The sequence below is a fragment of the Schistocerca nitens genome, chromosome 3 (assembly GCF_023898315.1).
Source record: "Schistocerca nitens isolate TAMUIC-IGC-003100 chromosome 3, iqSchNite1.1, whole genome shotgun sequence".
Classification (NCBI taxonomy): Eukaryota; Metazoa; Arthropoda; class Insecta; order Orthoptera; family Acrididae; genus Schistocerca; species Schistocerca nitens.
In genome coordinates, this window is record NC_064616.1 from 751,709,125 (window position 1) to 751,732,486 (window position 23,362).

At 43.8% G+C, this 23,362-nt stretch overlaps 1 protein-coding gene across 2 annotated transcripts in view; it reads right to left on the bottom strand.

Annotated features, from left to right (window-relative positions):
- The window catches only part of LOC126249747 (histidine decarboxylase), a 413,856-nt gene that overhangs the window by 274,473 nt on the left and 116,021 nt on the right, over nt 1-23,362 (bottom strand). The gene's annotated exons all lie outside the window — the stretch shown is intronic.

Here is a 23,362-nt window from a genome sequence, read left to right on the forward strand (position 1 = left end):
GTCCCGGTCAGCAAGTTCACTGTTCAGTCACATTAATGTAACCACCTGTCAAACGCCTGAATATTCACTTTTGCAGTGCAGACAGCTGTGAGGAGTGGAGGAAAAAAATCAGCTAGGTTCCGGAAGGTACCGACAGGGATGTGCTGCCATGTCAACTCAAGTGCCGTGCCCAGGTGCGCTGGGTTTTTCGGTTAAGGATACCTAGCGCGAACAGTCCGATCGTGGTAGTCCCACATATTCTCAATTGGATTTAAATCCAGGGAGTTCTGTGGCAACGGGAGTACGGTAAACTCATCCTGGTGCTCTTCAAACCACGCACGTACACTGCGAGCCGTTTGACATGTTGCTTTGTTCTGCTGGTAGGTGCCATCGAACCACTGAAAAACATACTGCCTATAAGGGTGTACGTGGTCCCCAAGGATAGATTCATAGTTGTGATGATCCACTGTGCCTTTTAGGATGACGAGATAACCCAGGGAATGCCACGAAAACGTTCGTCGGATTATAACGCTCCCTCCTCCAACCTGGACACTTCTGACGATTGTTGACGGGCCAACGGCTGTCTGTCCAATGGAGCATGAAACGTAGTTCATCTGAAAAGGCCACTGTCACCACTAAGAAGACGTCCAGCTGAGGTATTGGCGTGCAAAATTCAGCATTCATCGCCGATGAACAGCAGTCATCATAGAGGTGCATGAACAAAGCGCATGCTGCGAAGGTCAATGCGCAGCAATACTCGCTGAACGGTCCTTGAGAAGACACTGTTGGTAGCACCTTGGTTGATCTGGGCGGTCAGTTGCTCAACAGTTGCACGTCTGTTCGTCCATACACATCCCCGCAGCCGTCGTCCTCCGCCGTAATCTGATGGTGCACCACAGCTACCTCGGCACCGTTGTACACTCATGCTCATAAGTTAAGGATAATTGTAGAATGTTGTGCCACGCAACGTGGCACTACACAAAACTAGCGCTAATAGCATAGGGACATAGAGAACACACACGACACAGATCTGTAAGTCCATGGTGCTGGTGATAAGTTGAGAAAACCGTCCCGAAACACATGTGCTACAAAATGCCACTGTTTCCTTCGCATGTACCCCGACATCATTATGGGATATGATCACCATGCACACGTACACAGGCCGCACAACGGGTTGGCATACGCTGGATCAGGTGGTCGAGCAACTGCTGGGATATAGCCAACCATTCTCGCACCAGTGCCTGTCGGAGCTCCTGACGTGTTCTAGAGGTTTGAAGACGTGCAGAGATACGTCGACCGAGAGAATCCCAGACGTGCTCGATGGGGTTTAGGTCTGGAGAACAGGCAGGCCACTGTATTCGCCTGATATCTTCTGTTCCAAGGTACTCCTCCATGATGGCAGCTCCGTGGGGCCGTGCATTATCATCCATCAGAAGGAAGATGTGACCCACTGCACCCCTGAAAAGGCTGACACACTGGTAAAAAATGACACCCCAATACACCTGACCTGTTACAGTTCCTCTGTCAAAGACATGCAGGGGTGTATGTGCACCAATCATAATCCCACCCAACACCATCAAACCACGACCTCCATACAGGTCCCTTTCAATGATGTTAAGGGGTTGGTATCTGGTTCCTGGTTCACGCCAGATGGAAACCCGCCGAGAATCACTGTTCAGACTATACCTGGACTCGTCCGTGAACATAACCTGGGACCACTGTTCCGATGACCATGTACTGTGTTCTTGACACCAGGCTTTACGGGCTCTCCTGTGACCAGGGTTCAGTGGAACGCACCTTGCAGGTCTCCGGGAGAATAAACCATGTCTGTTCAGTCGTCTGTAGACTGTGTGTCTGGAGACAACTGTTGCAATGGCTGCGGTAAGGTCCCGAGCAAGGCTACCTGCAGTACTCCGTGGCCGTCTGTGGGTACTGATGGTGAGATATTGGTCTTCTTGTGGTGTTGTATATTGTGGACGTCCCTGGACACGTTAACTGTCTGCTGGAATCGTTGCCATAATCTTGAGATCACACTTTGTGGCACATGGAGGGCCCGTGCTACGACCTGCTGTGTTTGACCAGCCTCCAGTCGCCCTAGTGTTCTACCCCTCAAAACGTCATCACTATGTGTTCTTCGAGCAATTTTTAATACACAGTCACCATTAGCACGTCTGAAAACGGCTGCACACTTACTCGCTGCACCGTACTTGACATGCACCAACACCAATATAACTTATTTCACGATACATTTTTAAGGGTATTTGAAAATTGTTTTCCCAAGAAAATAGTTAAACATAATTCCAAGGAAACATATAAAAAACCTTGGCTAACTAAAGAAATAAGAATATCTTGCAACCGTAAAAGAGAACTGTATCTAACAGCAAGAGGGAGTACTGACCCCGAAATTGTTCAATATTATAAAAACTATTGTGCGGTAGTAAGAAAAGCTATTAAAAAGTCCAGAAGCATGTGTATCATGTCTGAGATCACTAACTCTGATAATAAAATTAAAGCAATTTGGAATATTATTGAAAGGGAAACAGGGCAACCAAGAGCACAGGAAGACTTTAGTGCCATAAAACTGAATGACAAGTGTACTAACAAACAATCAGAAATTGAAAATATTTTCAATAATCATTTTTTAAATGTTGTGGAGAAAATAGGATCTAGATCTTCACTAGAAGAGGCAAGGCTACTAATAGAAGAGGCCATACCTGTGCAGTTTGAAACAACTGTATTTCCACCAACCTTTCCCTCTGAAATCAGTAAAATAATAAATTCACTGAAAAGTAAAAGCTCTTACGGAATTGATGGCATTTCCAGCAAGGTACTTACAGCTTGTTCCCCACAGATAAACAGGATTCTCAGCCACGTATGTAATAGCTCTTTGGAGCAGTGTGTTTTCCCCGATAGACTGAAATATGCCATTGTAAAACCATTGCATAAAAAGGGGGATACGTCAGATGTCAACAACTATCACCCAATCTCTCTTCTGACAACTCTATCAAAAATTTTTGAGAAAGTAATGTATTCAAGAGTAGCCTCCCATATTTGTAAAAATAAAGTACTAACAAAATGTCAGTTTGGTTTTCAGAAAGGCTTTTCAACAGAAATGCTATATACGCTTACACTGATCAAATATTAAATGCTCTGAATAACCGGACATCAGCCATTGGTATTTTTTGTGATCTCTCAAAGGCCTTTGATTGTGTAAATCATGGAATTCTTTTAGATAGGCTAAATCATTATGGTTTGAGGGGGGCAGTGCACAAATGGTTTAATTCATACTTAACTGTAAGAATGCAGAAAGTTGAAATAAGTGGTTCATGTAATGTTAAAACAACAGCTGATTCCTCAAACTGGGGGGCTATCAAGTACGGAGTCCCACAGGGTTCGGTCTTAGGTCCTTTACTGTTCTTGATATACATTAATGACTTACCATTCCACATTGATGAAGATGCAAAGTTAGTTCTTTTTGCTGATGATACAAGTATAGTAATAACATCAACAAACCAAGAACTAAATGATGTAATTGTAAATGATGTTTTTCACAAAATTATTAAGTGGTTCTCAGCAAATGGACTATCTTTAAATTTTGATAAAACACAGTATATACAGTTCCGTACAGTAAATGGCACAACGCCAGTAATAAATATAGTCTTTGAACAGAAGTCTGTAGCTAAGGTAGAATTTTCAAAATTTTTAGGTGTGTCCATTGATGAGAGGTTAAACTGGGAGCAACACATTGATGGTATGCTGAAACGTCTGAGCTCAGCTACGTATGCTACTAGGGTTATTGCAAATTTTGGTGATAAGAAGCTCAGTAAATTAGCTTATTATGCCTACTTTCATTTACTGCTTTCGTATGGCATCATATTCTGGGGTAATTCATCGTTGAGTAGAAAAGTATTCATTGCTCAAAAACGTGTAATCAGAATAATTGATGGAGCCCACCCACGGTCATCCTGCAGACATCTATTTAAGGATCTAGGGATCCTCACAGTAACCTCACAGTATATATATTCACTTATGAAATTTGTTGTTAATAATCCAACCCAGTTCAAAAGTTATAGCAGTGTGCATAGCTATAACACCAGGAGAAAGTATGATCTTCACTATGCAGGGTTAAATCTGACTTTGGCACAAAAAGGGGTAAATTATGCTGCCACAAAAGTCTTTGGTCACCTACCAAACAGCATCAAAAGCCTGACAGATAGCCAACCAACATTTAAAAATAAATTACAAGAATTTCTAGATGACAACTTCTTCTACTCATTGGCTGAATTTTTAGATATAAATTAAGGGAGGGGGAAAAAAACCCAACTTAAACATTAGTGTCATGCAATATTTTGTGTAATGTAATATCTTGTACAGACATCTTTTATTAACCTGACACTTCCCACATCATTACGAAGTGTCGTATTCATGATCTATGGAACAAGTATTAATCTAATCTAATCTAATCTAAACACCTCTGCGTATGTGGACTGCTGCCAGCGCCACTGTGCGACCATCGCAGGTCAAATGCACCGCATGGTCATACCGCGAGGTGATTTAAGCCCGCAAACCGACCACCAGAGCGTTGTTTCACCATGTATCAGCATTATCCTTAATTTACGAGCATGAGTGTAGATAGCGCCGTTTTGCCATGCACGGTATACGTTAACCACGGCGTCATGCGAACAGTTAGCAAACTTAGCTGTTTCTGAATTGCTTCTTCCCTTAGCCCCGAAGCTAATGATCCTGTCCTTTTGGATGTCAGATAAATCTCTCCGTTTCCACATTCCGACAACGGCTGCACTGTTCTTCCGCGTCCCTCCCCCCCTTCCCCCCGCTGCTAGTGCCTGCTATTTGAAGTCTGTGAGCGGTTACTGCACGTTAACGTCGAACATAGGCGGCGGTAACTGGACTGTGTAGAAACTTCTCCGTGCCCAAACGATGTAAAAAAGAGTGAGCCGCGGTGCTGGTGTGCGGCTGTCCCCACTCTGCCGGTGGTGGCACTGGCAGCAAGCTCTCAATTCGTTCTCTCGCCGGTGGCACCAAATGTGGACTCTGCCGATGTGATGGCGGCATAAGTCCACATGCCGCCACAATGACATTTTTGGGAAACAAAAATCTCTCCAGCGGAATTAGCATGGACTATGCAAACTGAAATCTGATGTAACGCAGACAGATCTGTTCATACGTCAGATCCAGAAGGCCTTCTTAATGGCTTCCACTTGGTACCTTCTTCCTTCATACGCCGAATGCATTCAGTACATTTTCGGACAATCTCTCACTGAATGTACGACCAGCTTTGTGACTGGTTCAGGACTTTCTAGCAGATAAAAAATGTCATTCTGAACTTGATGAATTTTTCAGATGTAAAACTAACTTTGGGAGTGTCTAAAGTCAGTGTTATTGCGTCATTTCTGTTCACAATATGTACACTGCCAGCCATTAAAATCGCATCATAAACGCAGCGTGCAGAGAACGTCTATTCGCCACAATGTGTACTGCGTGGTTGGGTACGCAAATTAAAGCTCATGCCGAGGCTTAGAGACGATCGTTGTTCCCACTCACAATTGCTGAATGGAACCAGGAAGAGGGTAGACGATGTGGCCCGAAGGAGTACCGCCAGCCACACAGTGACGTGCGGAGTATGGAAGAAGATATAAGGCATTGGAGACGGATCACTGGCTCAACGGAGAGGGACGGCGGAAGGGTGGTGATGATGACGATGATTTGAGGTAAGTGGCGCTCAACATCATGGTCATCAGCACCTTGACGGAAAGTCGGCATGGATGGAGACGAAGTCTGTCCTCACATGAGGAGAAGTTGATAATGCATTAAAGTATGCCTCCCTTCACCATTTCACAATATTTCACCATTCTTGTAACACTGGAGTCAGTATCGGCGAGGATAGTGGGCAGATCTCCATTGAGACTGAGGGCTGCCTACATCTACATACAAACTCCGGAAGCCACCACACGTTGCTGATGGAGGACAGCTTGTACTACTGCTAGTCATTCTCTTCCTTGCTCCACTCGCAAATAAAACGAAGGGAAACGACTGTCTATATGCTTTCGTATGAACTCTGAGTCCACCCATCTTTACTTCATTATCACAATGTGAAATCTAGGTTTTTGACACTAGAATAGTTCCGTAATCTGTCGCAAATGCTGCTTTCCTAGACTTTCTCTGTTGTGTTTCATGAAAAAAACGTCTCCCTCTCCCCAGGAATTTTCATCTGAGTTCACGAAGCATCGCCATGATACTCGCATGCTGATCGAATCTACTGCTAACAAATCTAGCAGCACGCCTCTGAATGGCATCGATATCTTCCTTTAATCCGACCTGGTAGGATGCCAAACACTTAAGTAGTACCAAACGATGGGCCGCACAAATTTTCTTTAGCCGGCCGGAGTGGCCGAGCGGTTAAAGGCGCTACAGTCTGGAACCGCACGACCGATACGGTTCGAATCCTGCCTCGGGCATGGATGTGTGTGCTGTCCTTAGGTTAGTTAGGTTTAAGTAGTTCTAAGTTCTAGGGGACTTATGACCACAGCAGTTGAGTCCCATAGTGCTCAGAGCCATTTGAACCATTTGAACAAATTTTCTTTCCGCGGTCTTCTTTGTAGATGAGCTACACTTTTCTATTCTAGTAATCTCCCAGTAAACTGAAGTCGACCACGCACCTTTCCTACATTTTTCTACATTCAGGCCAAGATTCTATTCCTCATACTAAGTAGAATTTAAGGAACCCTCTCAGAATCTGCTGGTAATAATGTAGGGAACGCCTTGGCACGCAGATATCCAACGATAATGTTGTGCTGTTAATAGTAGATAACGATCCTCCGAGGTGTTTTGTGCCTTGGCAAAACTATTTGGGGTCGAGGTTTAACATCTTTCCTTGTTTGAAACCTTTAAAATCGTTTTTACGCTATATGCAGTCCCTGCGAGACATAGTGTGCCTTCCTCGCGCTTCTCAGCGTTCAGTTATCTCAGAATGCCACATCAGTTTCAGATATAGTCCTCTCGTAATTACGGTCCGTAACACAGTTAATACGTGAGCATGGCACTCTGCAATCAAATCTTTAGAAACCATTGACCCATATGAACTTCAGCAAGCAGAAACGACTATGTGTTGATGCTCTTTTACGTCACAATGTTATAGTGCTTTTTCTACATCTCTAAATTCTATGAATGTAGGTTTGTTTGCCTTTCTCCAGTCTGTCTCAATGAATACGACAAAATATTAATTTTTCGCATTTATCGACATCGAATTCCTTGTACACAGAACTCTACTTCAGGTGGGGGAAAAAAAAAATAACGCGAAAGAAATTCGTCACAGTTCTAATCGAAGAAAAATCTCATCATCCGCCTTAAAATTTACATCCACTTAAAGTGATTTGCGGAAACCGTGAATAACCTACACCAGGAAGGCCGCCCGAGAATGAGAACCCCCTCCTCCAGAACACTTTTTTAATATCTCCATCGCGGTACTTTACTCTAGCAAACAGCGAAATGCCTTTTAAACTACTGCACGTGTAAGAATAAGTGAGTGAATTTCCTTTAATCAATTAATTTAGATTTCCTGAGAGCTGATAGTACAATATCAAGCGCGTCGCGCTGGCTTGCGAGGCAGGAGGGAACCAAGACCAGACTGGAGTCCGCGTAGATCATTAACGACTGCGGGTTAGCGTACTGGCCCGACTGCGGGTTAGCTACTGGCCCGTCTCACTGTTGTTTTTAGTGTCTGTCTACGCTGTTTAGGAAAATGCTGGGCCGGCCCCCGAATTTCGACTCAGAGCACGCAGTACCTAACCAGATAATACGGTAACACTCAGAAAAAAGTTTACATGTTTCACAGGCAGATGGCACACAAACTTCCTCCCATATTTTACGTGACGACTGTGGCGTCAGAAGGTTATCCGGTTACGAATTTAAACGATAAAATAAAATTTGCCTCATCCAGAAAAATGGACCCCATACTAGACGGGATAAACGCTGGAAAATAGAAAGAAGCCGGCCGTGGTGGACGAGCGGTTCTAGGCGCTATAGTCTGGAACCACGCGACCGCTACGGTCGCAGGTTCAAATCCTGCCTCGGGCATGGATGTGAGTGATGTCCTTAGGTTAGTTACGTTTACTAGTTCTAAGTTCTAGGGGACTGATGACATTAGAAGTTAAGTCCCATAGTGCTCAGAGCCATTTGAACCATTTTTGAATAGAAAGAAATATATTTCCTTAAGGGAAATGATTGGGTAATGGGAATGAAATTAATTTATTTATTCATGTAGATGCAAAGGCATCATGTGATATGAGTGACAACCGGTTAGAAACTCTAAACCCGGGATGTAATGAATACGCTATCTAATAAAAACTGTCAGGACACCTAGCAAGGCTTTAGAAAGCATCGCTCCTGTGAAACGCAACTCGCCCTTTTTTCACATATCTTGCGAACCATGGATGAAGGGTATCAGACGAATGCCATATTCCTTGACTTCCGGAAGGCGTTTGACTCGGTGCCCCAATGCAGACTCCTAACTAAGGTATGAGCATATGGGATTGGTTCCCAAATATGTGAGTGGCTCGAAGACATCTTAAGTAATAGAGCCCAGTAAGTTGTCCTCGATGGTGGGTGCTCATCGGAGGTGAGGGTATCATCTGGAGTGGAAGGTCCGCTGTTGTTTTCTATCTACATAAATGATCTTTTGGATACGGTGGATAGCAATGTGCGGCTGTTTGCTGATGATGCTGTGGTGTACGGGAAGGTGCCGTCGTTGAGTGACTGTAGGAGGATACAAGATGACTTGGACAGGATTTGTGTTTGGTGTAAAGAATGGCAGTTAACTCTAAATATATATAAATGTAAATTAATGCCGATGAATAAGAAAAAGAATCCCGTAATGATTTTATACTCCATTAGTAGTGTAGCGCTTGACACAGTCACGTCAATTAAATATTTAGGCGTAACATTGCAGAGCGATATGAAGTGGGACAAGCATGTAATGGCAGTTGTGGGGAAGGCGGATAGTCGTCTTCGGTTCATTGGTAGAATTTTGGGAAGATGTGGTTCATCTGTAAAGGAGACCGCTTATAAAACACTAATACGACCTATTCTTGAGTACTGCTCGAGCGTTTGGGATCCCTATGAGGTCGGATTGAGGGAGGACATAGAAGCAATTCAGAGGCTGGTTGCTAGATTTGTTACTGGTAGGTTTGATCATCACGCGAGTGTTACGGAAATGCTTCAGGAACTCGGGTGGGAGTCTCTAGAGGAAAGGAGGCGTTCTTTTCGTGAATCGCTACTGAGGAAATTTAGAGAACCAGCATTTGAGGCTGACTGCAGTACGATTTTACTGCCGCCAACTTTTATTTCGGGGAAAGACCACAAAGATAAGATAAGAGAGATTAGGGCTCGTACAGAGGCATATAGACAGTCATTTTTCCCTCGTTCTGTTTGGGAGTGGAACAGGGAGAGAAGATGCTAGTTGTGGTACGAGGTACCCTCCGCCTCGCACCGTATGGTGGATTGCGGAGTATGTATGTAGATGTAGATATATTAATGGACATTAATACTGGATGTTTCCACCCTTCGCCTTCATGATGAATTGAACTGTGCTGGCAACACTCAATGAGGTGCATGAATGTCTGTGGATGAATGGCAGTCCATCCTCCGCCAAGAGCCGAGACCAGAAGAGGTAGTGATGTACGATGTTGGGGTCCAGAGCGAAGATGACGTTTCAGCTCATGCACTACACAATGCAATAAGATATGGTCATAGGCATCCTCGTTTAGCGTTTTCGTAGCACAGTAACGGGACCACACATTAACCGTGGAAAACACCGCCGTACCGTAACACCACCTCTTCTACACTTCAGTATTTTACATATACATCTACATCCATACTCCGCAAGCCACCTGACGGTGTGTGACGGAGGGTACTTTGAGTACCTCTATCGGTTCTCCCTTCTATTCCAGTCTCGTATTGTTCGTGGAATGAAAGATTGTGGGTATGCCTCTGTGTGGGCTCTAATCTCTCTGATTTTATCTCCATGGTCTCTTCGCGAGATATACATAGAAGGGAGCAATATACTGCTTGACTCCTCGGTGAAGGTATGTTCTCGAAACTTCAACAAAAGCCGGTACCGAGCTACTGAGCGTCTCTCCTGTAGAGTCTTCCACTGGAGTTTATCTGTCATCTCCGTAACGCTTTCGCGATTACTAAATGATCCTGTAACGAAGCGCGCTGCTCTCCGTCGGATCTTCTCTATTTCTTCTATCAACCCTATCTGGTACGGATCCCACACTCGTGAGCAATATTCAAGCAGTGGGCAAACAAGTGTACTGAAACCTACTTCCTTTGTTTTCGGATTGAATTTCCTTAGGATTCTTCCAAAGAAGCTCAGTCTGGCATCTGCTTTCCCGACGATCAACTTTATACAGTATGATCATTCCATTTTAAATCACTCCTAATGCCTACTCCCAGATAATTTATGGAATTAACTGCTTCCAGTTGCTGACCTGCTATATTTTAGCTAAATGATAAAGGATCGCAGCACATTACACTTGTCTACATTGAGATTCAATTGCCATTCCCTGCACCATGCGTCAATTCGTTGCAGATCCTCCTGCATTTCAGTACATTTATCCATTGTTACAACCTCTAGATATACCACAGCATCATGCGCAAAAAGCCTCAGTGAACTTACGATGTTATACACAAGGTCATTAATGTATATTGTGAATAGCAACGGTCCTACGACACTTTCCAGCGGCACACCTTAAATCACTCTTACTTCGGAAGACTTCTCTCCATTGAGAATGACATGCTGCGTTCTGTTATCCAATCACACAATTGGTCTGATAGTCCATATGCTCTTAGTTTGTTCATTAAACGACTGTGGGGAACTGTATCGAACGCCTTGCGGAAGTCAAGAAACACGACATCTACCTGGGAACCCGTGTCTATGGCCCTCTGAGTCTCGTCGACGAATAGTTCAAGCTGGGTTTCACACGATCGTCTTTTTCGAAACCCATGCTGATTCCTACAGAGTAGATTTCTAGTCTCCAGAAAAGTCATTATACTCGAACATAATACGTGTTCCAAGATTCTACAACTGATCGACGTTAGAGATATAGGTGTATAGTTCTGCACATCTGTTCGACGTCCCTTCTTGAAAACGGGGATGACCTGTGCCCTTTTCCAATCCTTTGGAACGCTACGTTCTTCTAGAGACCTACGGTATACCGCTGCAGGAAGGGGGGCAAGTTCCTTCGCGTACTACTCGTATGTGTAAAATCGAACTGGTATCCCATCAGGTCCAGCGGCCTTTCCTCTTTTGAGCGATTTTAATTGTTTTGCTATACCTATGTCATCTATTTCGATATCTACCGTTTTGTCATCTGTGCGACAATCCAGAGAAGGAACTACAGTGCAGTCTTCCTGTGTGAAACAGCTTTGGAAAAAGACATTTAGTATTTTGGCCTTTAGTCTGTCATCCTCTGTTCCAGTACCATTTTGGTCACAGAGTGTCTGGACATTTTCTTTTGACCCACCTACCGCTTTGACAGAAGACCAAAATTTCTTAGAATTTTCTGCCAAGTCAGTACATAGAACTTTACTTTCGAATTCATTGAAACATATGTTTTCTCCAGGTATTGATCAAAGCCAAACCGCTCTATCGGGTAGCGAAAGGATATAGCGTGATTCGCCATCCCAAATCACTCGTTGCCAGTCATCCATTGTCTAATGGCGTCGCCCACAAACCATTTCAAGCGTCACTTAGCACTAACGATAGAAATGTGTGGCTGGAGGTACTCGTCTATTGTACCACTTTCTTTTTAACTCCTTATGCACATTCACTGTTATAGTTGGACTGCTGGTAGCACAGTGGGACTCACGATTTATTCCTTCCGCTGATTTCATGCGATTTTTTACAATCAGCCTCTGCAGTGCTCAACGGTCTCTGTCCGCAGATGAGGTCCGCCTGGTGTCGGTTTAGCTGTGGCAGTCCTCTTGTGTTTCCACTTCACAACCACATCAACAACAGTCGACTTGGAAAGCTATAGTACGGTTGAAATATCCCTAATGCATTTGTTATACAGATGACATCGAATTGCAGCATCCAAAGAGAAATCTTGGGAAGACTTTGGAAACAGGTTGGAGACTTTGGGTCAAGCTGCTGGAAAACCATTCTGGAGTGTAATTAGCAGTGTTCGAAAGGGAGGTAAGAAGGAAATGACAAATATTTTGGACAGGTCAGGAAAACTGCTGGTGAATCCTGTTGATGCCTTGGGCAGATGGGGGGAATATTTTGAAGAGTTGCTCAATGTTGGTCAAAATACGATCAGTAATGTTTCAGATTTCGATGTACAATGGGATACGAATGATGATGGAAATAGGATCACATTTGAGGAAGTGGAGAAAATGGTCAATAGATTGCAGTGCAATAAAGCGGCTGGAGTGGATCAAATTAAGTCGGAACTCATCAAATACAGTGGATTGTCAGATCTTATATGGCTACACAGGATAACTGAAATGGCGTGGGAGTCGGGACAGATTCCATCAGACTGGACGAAAGCAGTAATCACACCAATCTTTAAACATGGAAACAGAAAAGATTGTAACAACTACAGAGGTATCTCTTTAATCAGCTTTGTGGGTAAAATCCTCTCAGGTATTGTTGAAAGGAAAGAACGAGTATTAATTGAGGACAAATTGGATGAAAATCAGTGTGGGTTTAGGCCTCTTGGAGGTTGTCAGGACCAGATCTTTAGCTTACGGAAAATAATGGAGAAGTGTTACGAGTGGAACAGGGAATTGTATCTATGCTTTATAGATATAGAAAAGGCATATGACCGGTTTCCTAGGAGGAAGTTATTGTCTGTTCTACGAGATTATGGAACAGGAGGCAAACTTTTGCAAGCAATTAAAGGTGTTTACATAGATAGTCAGGCAGCAGTTAGAGTTGAAGGTAAATTGAGTTCATGGTTCAGAGTAGTTTCAGGGATAAGACAAGGCTGCAACCTGTCTCCACTGTTGTTCATATTATTTATGGATCATATGTTGAAAACAATAGACTAGCTAGCCGGTGTGGCCGAGAGGTTCTGGGCGCTTCAGTCTGGAACTGCGCGACCGCCACGGTCGCAGGTTCGAATCCTGCCTCGGGCATGGATGTGTGTGATGTCCTTAGGTTAGTTAGGTTAAAGTAGTTCTAAGTTCTAGGGGACTGATGACCTCAGACGTTAAGTCCCATAGTGCTCAGAGCCATTTGAATCATTTTTTAACAATAGATTGGCTGGGTTAGATTAAGATATGTGAACACAAAATAAGCAGTCTCGCATATGCGGATGACTTAGTTGTGATGGCAGATTCGATTGAAAGTTTGCAAAGTAATATTTCAGAGTTAGATCAGAAATGTAAGGACTATGGTATGTAGATTAGCATCTCCAAAACGAAAGTAATGTCAGTGGGAAAGAGATATAAACGGATTGAGTGCCAAATAGGAGGAACAAAGTTAGAACAGGTGGACGGTTTCAAGTACTTAGGATGCATATTCTCACAGGATGGCAACATAGTGAAAGAACTGGAAGCGAGGTCTAGCAAAGCTAATGCAGTGAGCGCTCAGCTACAATCTACTCTCTTCTGCAAGAAGGAAGTCAGTACCAGGACTAAGTTATCTGTGCACTGTTCAATCCTTCGATCTACTTTGTTGTATGAGACCGAATGCTGGGTGGATTCAGGTTACCTTATCAATAAGGTTGAGGTTACGGATATGAAAGTAGCTAGGATGATTGCAGGTACTAGTAGATGGGAACAATGACAGGAGGGTGTCCACAATGAGGAAATCAAAGAAAAACTGGGAATGAACTCTATACATGTAGCAGTCAGGGCGAACAGGCTTAGATGGTGGGGTCATGTTACACGCATGGGAGAAGCAAGGTAACCCAAGAGACTCATGGGTTCAGCAGTAGAGGGTAGGAGGAGTCGCGGTAGACTAAGGAGAAGGTACCTGGATTCGGTTAAGAATGATTTTGAAGTAATAGGTTTAACATCAGGAGAGGCACCAATGTTAGTACTGAATAGGGGATCATGGAGGAATTTTATAAGGGGGACTATGCTCCAGACTAAACGCTGAAAGGCATAATCAGTCTTAAATTATGATGATGATGATGATGACATCGAATGACTAGTCCACGTTCGAGGCCAGAGAGCTCTCCCGACTGACCCGTTCTGCTGAAACTTCTTCTCTACTGAAACACAATACTCCCCGCCTCCTTTCACACCGGCGAGTCCGTCACTCATGACACCTAGTAGTCAATTCCGCATTACATATGACTGTCCGGATACTTTTGATCAGATAGCATACGCCAAGAATAATGACAATTTTAGCGAGATCGAGGCTTGAACACGGATTTCCTGGATCTCACGGCAGGTTTATTAAACCAGTGAGTTATCTGTGGATGCCTCCACATATAAGTCAATCTTTCGTTGTCGCTGACTTTCAAAAGCTGCGTCCAAAGATTCTGTCATGGTTCATGTGAGAGTAACACCACAAAAGGAAGGGCATCGGTGGAGCACCGTGGCCTTCCCTGCGTTAACACTACTCCAGTTCCGACTCAAATTCAGGTAGCTTAATGCTTAAATCGACTGCTCGTGAAAAAAATCTGTGATGAAGTCCCAGTCCGACACAAATCGTCATTAGGTACGATATATTTAATTAATTGAATTTCTCCCGTTAAACTTGCTTTGTTTCGTACTTTGGCTGATAGATTTATGGTAGATTCCATTTATTCGCACGGTCGATCGAGAAGGCCGTGACAGCTGCGAAGCCTCGCTATGAGCGGCGCTAAGCTGGAAGCCATGGGAGTGGCTGACTCAACCTACTGGTACCGGCGTTTACGCGCCCGCTTTCTTAGAACGAGTACTTAGAGGGTAAGCTGCTTCCCTGCATCCCAGTCGTTAGATACCTCGTGCTACGAGCAGAAAGCAGTCAAGTATTCTACAGTTTAAACTCAATCGTATTTGCAGTTTCTCTGAAATTCCTTTACTTGCACTGGTAAAATTTTTGGTCGTGAACTGGTCAGTATTTTACCACTTAAAAGGATAATGACAGGTAATCAATTTCGTAGAGCATCAAAAGGAAATTGCAACTGAAAATATAGAAATTGCAGAAAAATTTTAACTGCAAAAGCAAACGTCTTCAAAAATTAACAGGGAATACGAACTGTTTCCAATCTAAAGAGATAAAAATCATTTGCAATACATTAGGTAATATAATGCAGGCAGATTTCTGTAATGGTAATACAATTTCATCTAACTTCCAATGCTTTCCGGAGACGTGTGGCGTAGATAGGTTGCTGGACATTAAAATTGTGATACCTTGGAGGCAGTGTGCGAAAAACGTTAAATTGGCTTGAAGTGTACTACAGGCTTCGATATACAAATTATTAACTTTTCAGTGCATCGTACGACGTTGGTTGGAGCAACGCGATCCGCATTCTGTTTATAAAGAAACATTACGCATTGGGTTTCTCAGTCATAAATCGCATTTGAACGTTGGTTATTTCAGAAAAGAAAGTGTTTTGGCACGTGTGAGAAGGGGAAAAGACAGTTAGTACGTGGTGGAATTCCACAGCAACGGCAGTGTGACCTATTATGACTGCGATTTATCGTTTCACGATATTAATGCTCGCGTTGGTCGAGATCCCACGACTGACATGTAAATATACACAGCGTTTCACAGTTCAAGTTACACGCCTCCGAAGGTTGTAGATAGGACATAGTAGATCAAGTTTTATATAGGAAACCATGTCCAGAAACGGTTAGTTTCCATGTTTCAAGGAAAACGAGATCTATTCAACCGCGCGCTAGATTTTTGTTGCGCAGTTCGCCTGTTGCGGTAGAATACCCACATGATACGATGACGCGATTTCACGTGATGTCCACTGTTTCCATCTGCCCTGTTTTCATGCTTCCTGGTGATGCATCATTTGACATTACGATGACTAGTACTGCAGTAATAGGATGTCTGAGTATACGTTCGCCGCAATGGAAGACAAACTCATCGTCTGTACCACGAGTACTTTACAAATCGGGTGACTGCATCTCATCCCGTGTTTGCCAGAGTACGACAACGGCTGCGAGAAAGTGGGAGATTCACAAGCTATAGGGCAAACTTCCGTGCCCCGACAAGGCAGTGCACGGTCGTACTGGAAAAGGAAGTGCTTCATCAAGTTGAAGAGAACCCATCGACAAGTACTCGACCAATATGACATGGCTTGCACGTGTCTCACTCGCCTGTCTGATGTGTTCTGCACGAACAGCAACTCCAGCCATATCTCTCTCGGAAGGTATACGCCATGATCCCGGTGGATTTTTTGCCACGTGTCAATTTCTGTACTTGGTTTTTACAGCGTTGTGTGGATTTTCCTCAGTTTAAAAGACGAATTTTGTTCACTGACGAAGCGCATTTCAACAAGGGAGGTCTTTTGAACGTTCGAAATAGCCACATTTCGGACCAAGAAACCCCAAAACCACGTGTACACGAAGATTTCAGTACACCTTCGGCATCAGCGTCTGGGCAGGTATCTGGGATGGTCGTGTGACTGGATCCTACATCTTTCCTCCCCACCTAAAGGGGGTCAGGTACTTGACATTTCTGTAACAAGAGCTGGAGGAATTTTTGGAAGATGTGCCATTGGAAATTGGGCAAAAATTGTGGTTCCAGCATGATGAGATAGAGAAGATCCAAAGAAGAGCGGCGCGTTTCGTCACAGGGTTATTTGGTAACCGTGATAGCGTTACGGAGATGTTTAATAAACTCAAGTGGCAGACTCTGCAAGAGAGGCGCTCTGCATCGCGGTGTAGCTTGCTCGCCAGGTTTCGAGAAGGTGCGTTTCTGGATGAGGTATCGAGTATATTGCTTCCCCCTACTTATACCTCCCGAGGAGATCACGAATGTAAAATTAGAGAGATTCGAGCGCGCACGGAGGCTTTCAGACAGTCGTTCTTCCCGCGAACCATACGCGACTGGAACAGGAAAGGGAGGTAATGACAGTGGCACGTAAAGTGCCCTCCGCCACACACCGTTGGGTGGCTTGCGGAGTATGAATGTAGATGTAGATGTAGATGGCTCGGCAATATACTCGTATTTTACAGTTCGTGTCCAAAACCATCTACGGGGACAGGTGGGTCGGTCGAGGTGGACCACATGCTTGGCCACCTAGGTCCCTAGATTAAACCCCTTTTGAGCTTTTCTTGTGTGGCCACACGATGAGTCTTGCTAACGAGAGGAAGATCTGACTGCAAGGATCATGGTTGCGGCAGAAGTGATTAACCATGCACCACGCATGTTGAGCAGAGTCTGTGCGAACTTACTGCGCAGATACACTGTGTGCACCGAACTTGGTGGACGTCATATCGAACAGCTGTTGTAATATCACAGTAAATAGGAGTGAAATCTGTGCATTTTGCTTCCCTTGTAACATGGAAACGAACCGTCTCCTGGCAGAAACTTGATCTACTAAGTCCCCTCTATAAACTGTAGAAGCGTGTCACATGAATTGTGAAACACCCTGTAGAGTCTACGGGTCCAGATGAGCCATTCTCAACATCATGCAGGATCTCAGCGGCCTCACGCGACTTGGGCCTAAGTGGACAGACATTTTTAGTATGGCCGTGTGGGATCGTACAGCCACGTCACGTACTGGGAATCAGAAGATGACCTTGTGGGCTGCAAGGCAAGTATCATCACGTAAAGTGCGACGGCATCTGGAGTAGCACCGACTGTCAGCATAGCGACCATTATTGCAGCTTCCCCTGATGCGACAGCAAAGAGAGAAGCACCGGAGGTGACTGGACATAGGGATGTTACCAAATCGTCTTTTCAGACGAGTCCTGATTCTTCGTACAGCAACACGATGAACGCTCCATAGTGTGAGGCACCGAGGAGCAAGAGCGTTGCCGGATTGTATTGGCCACCGTCATACAGGTCTCGCACTTGGATACACAGCACGATCACCTCTGTTTACGGCAACTAACGCGAGCAGCAGCTGTTAACAGTCCCGACGTGTTAGGGCAGCTGGTTGTGTCAGTGACGGTATCCTGTAACAAGATAATGCAAGGCCACAAGTTGTCCGTGATGTTCCGATCTACCTCGATACAAAGAGTGTTCGACTGTCCCCCTGGCCAGCACGCTCTCCAGATCTCTCATCTACTGGAATCGTCTGGTCAAGGATTGTCATCATTCAGCAGCCACTACGACTATGGCGTATACTCGTAGCTGAAGCAGCAAGGAATGATGTATCCGTACTTGTCGTCCAAGCTCAGTTCGACTCGTTGCCCAGTCGAGGTAGAGCCACTGTTGCTGCCATACGCGGCAGCTCTGTTTACTGAATTTCGCAACCCCCTCCCCCCACCACTACCTCACCTGTATACCCCTAAATCATCTACAAATTTAATCATGTACTCTTCCTACTGCATACGCACAATAAATGAAATTCCGTTATTTTCTATATTTCCTAGGTTGCAGGCCTAAAAATAAAGGAAACGGGTGTCTATATCCCCACCTTTACTATTGTACAACGAGACTCAATACAATTATTCATCCGTTTTCGATAATGTTGTAAGTAATACATAGGAGTAGAACCTTGGAGACTTCTTTCATAAATAGGGTGGTCCCGGCGGAGATTCGAGTCCTCCCTCGGGCATGGGTGTGTGTGTCTGTCCTTAGGATAATTTATGTTAAGTAGTGTGTAAGTTTAGGGACTGATGACCTTAGCAGTTAGGTCCCATAACATTTCACACACATTAGAACATTTTTTTTCAGAAATAAGTAATCACACAAATACCCACTTCTGTGCACATAGCTCTATTTCAGATTATGTTTACTCATAGTTAGAGTTAATGTTATCCTAAAAAATGTCGTAAGGTTGTAGAATACAAATGCACCTGTGTGAATTTTTTTAGGGACATCATATTCGCCGTTTATTGTAGAAATTATTTATTTCACTATTGCAGTTTCGGCCTTTGGACCATTTTCAAGGGATAATGCAAAAGATTTTGCTTCAGCACATGTCAGACTTTAAAGTCCTTCGATATGGATATACGTCATCGTAAGAAATAGGCCTTTTCACTGTAGAAATACAGTAACATCAGACCTCTGTGAAGCTCTGTACACCGTGAAATGATGTTAATTATTAGAAATTTTTATCACTTTTGACATCATTCACATAAATCATTACACATCGATGTTCTTACACGCTGTTTGTAGCTAAACTAAGGCCGTTGGTGCGTAGATACATTCAGTATTGGCTTGTGAATGTGTTTTCACGTTAACGACGTTAGTCTACATGTGAGCAGTGTGTAAGAACATCAGTTTCTAACGATTTATGTTAATGATGTTAACAGTGGTAAGACTTCTAACAATTTACATCGTTTCACGACCTACAGAGCTTCTCACTCGTCTGATATTACTGTGTACCTACAGTGAAAAGGCTCTTTTTGACGATGACATGTATCCATTTCGGAGGATTTGAAGTCTGACATGTGCTGAAGCAAAATCTTTTGCAGTGCCACTTGAAAATGGCTTAAAGGCCAAAATTTCAATAGTGAAATAAAAATTTCTACAGGCAAGAGCGAATACAATGACCTTTAAGAAATTCTACACGTCTATGAACCCCGACCATGAGAAGTAAAACGCATGAAAATGGTCAACACAGATAAATTTTATTGTTTAATTCGAGAAGCGATAGATTAAGAAGCAGATGTGTATATTCGTTGGCTGTCATCTTTTGAATTACTCGTGTGCTGGAAAAAGGGTTTACAAACCGAAACCTACGCCGTACAAAAACAGTAAAGTTTTGTGAAACAACATAAAAAATTTCGTGTAGTTAACGTAGTTTTGATTACAGTGATAGTGTTAACTTTATTAAAATAATCGTTACTCTAACTGATAATGGTACTTAACATTTATGTGTAATGTAATACCATTTGTAGGAATTATATATTGGATGCAAGAGATGCTTAACTAAATAACCCCACAAAGTAAAATAAATGTTTGAATGTTAACTAGGAGTCGAATATGAAGTGTCGTGCTTTAGCCGTGCAAGAAATCTCCTATTATGTAAGTTATTACAAAGCCAACTTTATTTTCTTGCTACTGCTATGTCTGTAAGCTCGATGTAAGGAAGACGTCTACAGAATTAAGTTATTTAAATGGCGTGTAATAGCGTATGGATATAAGTGTGGGCGGATGGACGTACTATCTCTAATTACAAACAGACCACAACAGTACACAGAGCGCCCACATTGCTTCCTCTCGTATCTACTGGACTATAACTTACGGGGCAACGTTTCTACTTCTTTTCTACACCCATTCCCTTTCACTCTTTGTTCTTCCTGTTACATCCTTGTCGCCTGTTTATTTAAAAATTACATTTATTTCGTGTAATATACCATATGTCTAAAGAATCGCCAGACCGTTCTGCTTCATGAAATGTGCGCAAAGCCAATGCCAAAATAGCATCAGTGAGTAGAAAGGTGACTCTTAGTTTGAAATAATATGCCAGTTCTCGCTACTTCTAGCAACAAAGCATTCGGAGTAATCATTCATAGAATGAGAATTGATGAATCCAGTTTCGTAACGTCTGTCAGTGCCCCCGCAACAGCAGACGAAATTTCAGACAGAATAATAAGATCCCAGCTGAAGTGTCGAAAACAAAATGTCACCAGAATATATTTTAGTCGATGCCAAAAAACGTTTTTTTGCCAGCAATGTAGTTGTAATGTTCTGAAAATACTTCCTTTTTTTCAGTTGCCTTCATTCATGCAAGTCTCGAACTATATTAATTTATAATTCGTTATGAATGGTGTTGCATTTTCCTTTATCCTGTGGAGTACCAGTTAAGAGGAGTATTTTTTTTTTGGGGGGGGGGGGAGACTAGGATTTGTATATAATAACGTACAAGGATACCTGAAATCCATTCTTAGATCTGTCAGCGTATCAGGATAAGATGACGCTTGAATGACATATTGGGAACCTCGGTGACGTTCCCCGGGTCAGTGTTCAGGAACTACAAAAATAACGAAGGCCCGGCGTCGGCTGGTGGGAGCATGCCACCTAATTGCAGCGCCCTATCTGCGGGGGTGGATGTGCAGCCGTCAGCCGAGGAGAAAAGTCTCAGTTTCACGGCCGATAGCCTCGGGATCGGCTTTCCAGTACGGGCGAATCGCTGCCGTTGACAAAGTCCCTACGCACCTTACACTACCGCCCACTTCGCAGAGACGTGCATCTCCACAGTATCAGCATCGTGGCTCATCACTTTCGATTGTATTTGACGCTATTTTCTTGTTCATAATAAACAAGTTCGATTCATTAACAATTTGCAGATTTGCACCACGGACTAACTGGTGGTGTTATCAAAGGGAGCCGCGCAGGGTTAGCCGAGCGGTCTAGGGCGCTGCAGTCATGGACTGTGTGGCTGGTCCCGGCGGAGGTGAGAGTCCTCCCTGGAGCATGGGTGTGTGCTTTTGTCTTTAGGATAATTTAGATTAAGTAGTGTGTAAGCTTAGGGACTGATGCCCTTAGCAGTTAAGTGCCATAAGATTTCACACACATTTGAACATTTTATCAAAGGGGAAAGTACAACAGATGAGAGACGTGGTACAGCTGTATAAAGCAGAGGTAGTGCTGGGGAAGTGAAGAATACCAAATCCCATCCCTATCATGCCGACGTTCAGAATGCCTCACAATTAAAAATCAAAATGGCTCTGAGCACTATGGGACTCAACATCTTAGGTCATAAGTCCCCTAGAACGTAGAACTACTTAAACCTAACTAACCTAAGGACATCACACACACCCATGCCCGAGGCAGGATTCGAACCTGCGACCGTAGCAGTCCCGCGGTTCCGGACTGCAGCGCCAGAACCGCTAGACCACCGCGGCCGGCAATTAAAAATCGATAGCGCGTTCTACTGTCTTGCAAAATTAACAGTTTCTAGTTACCGTACATCAGTTACTACTTAGTTCAGTTTGACGAAACGTAGGACTTCAGTAAGTGTAGGAATTACTAGGCCTAAAAAAAGAAAAATAAAAATAAAACATGATGTTAGCACCTCATTTCCGGAGCTTGTTTTCTACCTAGTTTGTCACCCACTGACTTTAACTTCTGCCCTCCATCGCATTATAACACCTCTGGATGTATTTTCAGACAACAGAATGTCCACGATCAATGTTCTGTTGTGTTGGTCTACTTTCATGCCAGACTTTACAGGTCTCAAGAGAGGACAAATTGTTGGCGTCCGCATAGTTGGTGCATTCTTCACTACCTAAATGTGCTAGGGCAGTCTGGAGGTACTATATCTAGTTTAAGAGCTTACAGAATTAATGAAACAGGTTAGTACGGAACACCCTCTGCTATGCAGTATTGGTAAGGAACCCCTCCTGCCATTCAACATTTGTACAAAGCATCCTATGTCACACAATATTGGTACAAACCAACCTCTGCCACAACGAGTTCGTACGGAACACCCTCTGACATGCAACACTGGTAAGGGCCACTTTCTGCCACACAACATTGGTATGGAGCACCCTGTACCACAAAACATTGAGTACAAAGCACCCTCTGCCTTGGAACATTGATCAGAGCGTGCATTGACACATACAACTGGTATGGAGCACCCTCTGCCACGCAACATTTCTATGGAGTACTCTCTGCAATGTAACATCGGTAGGGAACACCCTCTGTCACGAAACATTGTTGGAGAAAACTGATGCCTTACAACGTAGGTACAGAGCAGCCTCTGACACGTGACATTGTTATGGAGCAACCTCTGCCACTCAACATTGTTATGGGGCACCCAGTATGGGGAACCTTCTGCCATGCACCACTGGTACAGAACTGCCTCTGCCACATATCATTCCTATGGAGCACCCTCTGCTATGCAACATCAGTATGAAGAACCCTCTGCCCATAATGTTGGTACAGTACTCTTTACTATGTAAAGTCAGTTCGGCCGGCCGCGGTGGTCTAGCGGTTCTAGGCGCTCAGTCAGGAACCGCGCGACTGCTACGGTCGCAGGTTCGAATCCTGCCTCGGGCATGGATGTGTGTGATGTCTTTAGGTTAGTTAGGTTTAAGTAGTTCTAAGTTCTAGGGGACTGATGACCTCAGATGTTAAGTCCCATAGGTTTAAGAGTAGTCGAATCATAGCTGATAAGGAAAAGCTGAACGAAGCGAAAAAGAGCGTAAAGAGAGCAATGAGAGAAGCATTCAACGAATTCGAACATAAAACATTGGCAAACAATCTAAACAAGAACCCTAAAAAGTTTTGGTCATATGTAAAATCGGTAAGCGGATCTAAATCCCCTATTCAGTCACTCGTTGACCACGA